This window comes from Mustela lutreola, chromosome 6, assembly GCF_030435805.1.
Source record: "Mustela lutreola isolate mMusLut2 chromosome 6, mMusLut2.pri, whole genome shotgun sequence".
NCBI lineage: Eukaryota > Metazoa > Chordata > Mammalia > Carnivora > Mustelidae > Mustela > Mustela lutreola.
Window position 1 is genome coordinate 8,610,480 of NC_081295.1, and position 4,308 is coordinate 8,614,787.

Consider the following 4,308-nt stretch of genomic DNA (forward strand, 5'->3'; position numbering starts at 1 on the left):
CTGCATCTTTAATTTTCCATGAATCCTGTATTTCTGGAGACTCTGCCTTGCGCTGATTCAGACATTTTGAGCTCTCAACTCCCCGAAATTCTGGGCATTCTCATACCTTGAGGGCTTCACACGTGGTACTCTTTTCCCCAGAACACTTCCCCCTTCACTTCATGTTTCTTCTCTTCTTCTTCTGCTTCCTCCTCACCCCCACCTTCCAAAAAAAGGAATAAATCCACACTTGGTGTCTGCCAGCAGACACAGCATCATCATTGCTCCTGGCCTTGCTCTGCCTACCTGGGTGTGTCTGAAACCTCCTTCTCAAGCTACAGCCCAGCCTGCTGTGCCCAACTCCCCTCCCCATCCCTTGCCCACATCCACTGCTAGACAGAAATGGGACCCACCCTATCCCCGCTGTCCTGGATATTTAGTTCAAAGTCAGAAGACCTTCCCCCTTCATTCAATGCCATTTTAAGCCAGGAGTCCTTGATCCTGCCTTTTTAAACAAACCTCAGGGACCCGGACATTACTAGATCATTTCAAGAAGCATTCTGGAACACAGTTTCAAGTCTTCATTATGTCCACATATTATATTACAGATTTTAATCAAAGAGACCTAAATACATCAGAATATGCACAGACATAGCTGAGGCACATATACAATAAAGCACAATTCCACCAATGTTATTAGTATTCTCAGACATCATGTAAGCCATATGGCCAGGAGGGTGACACTAGGCTCCCAGGAAAGAGAATGGTCTCCACTTTTGAGATATCTCCCTTTTGGCAGGCAGCGGACTCACCTACCACTGTCTCCATCGCCTGGATTTCAACAGAATCTCAGAGCTGAGAGACTCCATTCATTCAATACAAGAGCATGTATGAAAACTGGCTTCTGCTTCCTGCTGAGGGAATTCAGGTTATGAGAATTTATTTTCTGATAAGATCTCACAGATAACTAAAGTGATTTGTGATTCATTAATGCATATGTAGAAAAAATATTTAGTAATGGTTCTAGTTATTTTTTTTTGTTAATAGCAGTTAGTGTATTTGTTTAGATTGAGAAGAAGTTAAATATATATATCACATCTAGCAGGTATACCTCATAATATTGGTGTCTATGTTCCTGAAGAGTTTTGTAAAAACAGGTTCTTATATTAACATGTATTTCAGAGCTCATGACCTTTTAGAAGAATCACATTGTGAAATTCTGTAAGTGAAGATTTCTTTTGAAAAATTATAAATTTTTTTCTAAAGATTTTATTATTTACCTGACAGACAGAGATCACAAGTAGGCAGACAGGCAGGCAAAGAGAGAGGAGGAAGCAGGCTCCCTGCTGAGCAGAGAGCCCAATGCGGGGCTCAATCTCTGGGATCATGACCCGAGCCAAAGGCAGAAGCTTTAATGCATTGAGCCACCCAGGCGCCCCTATAACTGTCTTTTTATTTTAGGTAAATTTTCTTTTTTAAATCTCTCTTTAAATTAGGTGTTATCTCCATTATCTTAACCCTTTATAATGTTAATTAAAGAAAAAGATAATGATGTAATAGGGTCGAATTTTAAAAATTAAAGATGTGCAGACCCTAGGATATTAGACTGTTTCAGAACATTTGGGTTTTAGCTGTTTAATTTGAAGGTTAGTATTAGCTGACTTTGGCTTTCATAAAATCGAAATTTATATTCTCTTCACTGGAATCAAGGTAATTCTATGGCATCTACTTCTCCAGCTCGGCCTTCTAACCTTCTCAACCCATAGGAAGTTGTCATGTGCATATCCTACAACCATTTCATAGTCTTAAAATGTCCCCCATCCAGTAGAGGAAGCAAGTTGGAGCCAAAGAGAAGACAGACACCAGATGGAAGCAAAGAGCAGAGCAGGGGGTTACAACTCAAAGCCCCTCCACTGCTCCCACCCCATGGTGCCACCATTCCTGAAGTCACATGAACTACCCTTATCAACTTGGAAACACTCCGTTCTTGGCAGGCAAGGCCCAACTGAGTGTCTACCATCTGCAACCCAACTTTCACTAACACAACTGCACTAGGTAATACTTATTTTGTTATAAAGTTGGGCATAAACAATTTTTATGATTTTTAATCTGATATTTACACAGTCCTTCACAATTGCCTAAACACTGCTACATACAGTGTCTCTGCTACACACGTATCTTTCGATACGTAAAAATCATTGGGTGAGACGGGTAAAGCAGCATCAACCCTAGAGATAGTATTATTTTAAAAGGACAACCAAAAAAAAAAAAAAAGTCTTTATCGCTAAGAGAAAGAATCATGGAAACTTTGTCCACAGTCACAAAGCATGCAGGAGCAAAACTGGATTTGAGCTGGAGTCTTCTGGTGGGGGGAGTGTAGACACCCAAGGCTCTGCACCCCCAAGCCCCATCCCACACCCCCGGGGTGCTCATTCCTAGCCTGCTGCTCCATGCATGGCTCAATGCCTCAGCACGTGGTCGAATATGCCTCAGAGACTCGCTCTAGAAAGGAAACCTACCCACAATGTAAAGATCTACTTTCCACTTGGTCTATTTGGTTGACGTGATTCTGTCAAACAGCATCTCCTTAGCACGAGGTCTCCTTGGGAGGCCTTGATTTTACTTACTAAAAGCTAATAATGAATTAGTGACACCTTGTGGCAAAACGTATGAATTCGTGTGCTACTACCACCCATGTTCACTTGACAGACTTGCCCAAAGGCCTTATTAAGTCATTACAACAAAAGCAAAATTTCTGAAAAGAATCATCTAAGGCTATAGGTCCTCCTCATAACTAGATCTCTCTCCAAAGTGCTGTACTTGAGCTTCAGGACCCTTGTCCCAAAACTGCTGTTATTGTCAAATGCACAGATGCTGTCCACGTGGGCAGACCCAATGGTTACTCTCCGTTCTGATCTTGCTTAAGCCCTTGAACTATTTGACCAGGCTGAGCCCGCTGCTCTTGAAACCCTGGCTTTTAGCAACGTTACGCTGTTTCCCTCCTTCCTCTAAAGTCGTTCAAAGCCGTCTCAGTGCTCACAAGTATCAAACTTAAAACCCTGGCCCCAACCTTTCCACTGAACTCTAGACTCAGATCTCCAACCTACCAACTCAACACACCCATTTGATGTCCAATAGCCTCTCAAAATGAACATGCCCCCAAGGGACTCTCAATTTCCTGCTTCTTCCACTCCATCAACATCTCAGTGAATGACATGATTATCATAGTTATTTTGCTCGAGTCAAAAATTTAGAGGTCATCTTTCTTCCTCTACTCCTCCCACTCTACATGATCAAGTTATCTGGACTCATCCTCCAAAATGACCCCAAGGTGCCCCTTCTCTCCATTTTCCCTGCGATCACCCTAACTCAAGCCACATCCCCCTCTCTTAGCCGCAGCACCTTCCTGACTAGTTCTACTCTTCACCTCTTACAGTCCATTCCTCAGAAGGCAATCGGTGATCTTTGTAAAAGAGAACTTAGAACGGACTCTCTTCCCACCTTAAAACCCTTGAGTGGCTCCCCATAATCCAATCTTCCCCACTCTACAAGGCCATCCCTGACTAGACGCCTAAGTACTTCTAAAAACTCACTTCTAACCACTCTTCCCCCTTGCTCTCCATGTCCTTAGATACACTGGCCTTCCATTACTTAAACCTGACAACTTTGCTCCTGCCTTTGGGACAGTGCACCAGCTACTCCCTTCTGCCCCGCTGCTCTCCCTCACAACTCAACGTAGTCGGCCCCTCCCTGTGGCATCCAGGTCTCACATTAAATTATTGCCTTCTCAGCCTTTTTCTACAGTCAAGTCTAAAGCAGCGGCTAAGGCACTCCCTATCCTAATACCCTGTTGTGTTTTCGTCATAGCTTTTATCATTCCACGAAATCGTTTTCCCTCGTTTTCAATTCATTTGCCTCTTACCTGTCTCCCTCTGCTAGAATGAAAGCCACATCTATTTCTAGTTCTTACTGAAGGACCTGGAGCAAGGAAGGTGCTTGATGCTTGTTGATAAGAAGTGTGGTAAGTCCTCTCTTGCTTTCTCTTACCTGTGCTTAGAGATAGTGCAGGGGCGTCTGGCTGGCTGTCAGAAGAGTGTGTGACTCTTAATCTCAGGGTTGTGAGTTTGAGCCCTACACTGGGTGTAAAGATTATTTAAAAAATAATAAAACCATTAAAAGAAAAAAGGAAATATTTCAGAAACTATAGCCATTCACTCATTTTCATACTCTAAAAGGAAAAGAAGCCCCCCCTTCTTTTCTTGGATAAACCTGTGCTATTCATTCATTCATTCATTCATTCATTCAACTACTAAAGCCAGACATTAAGCC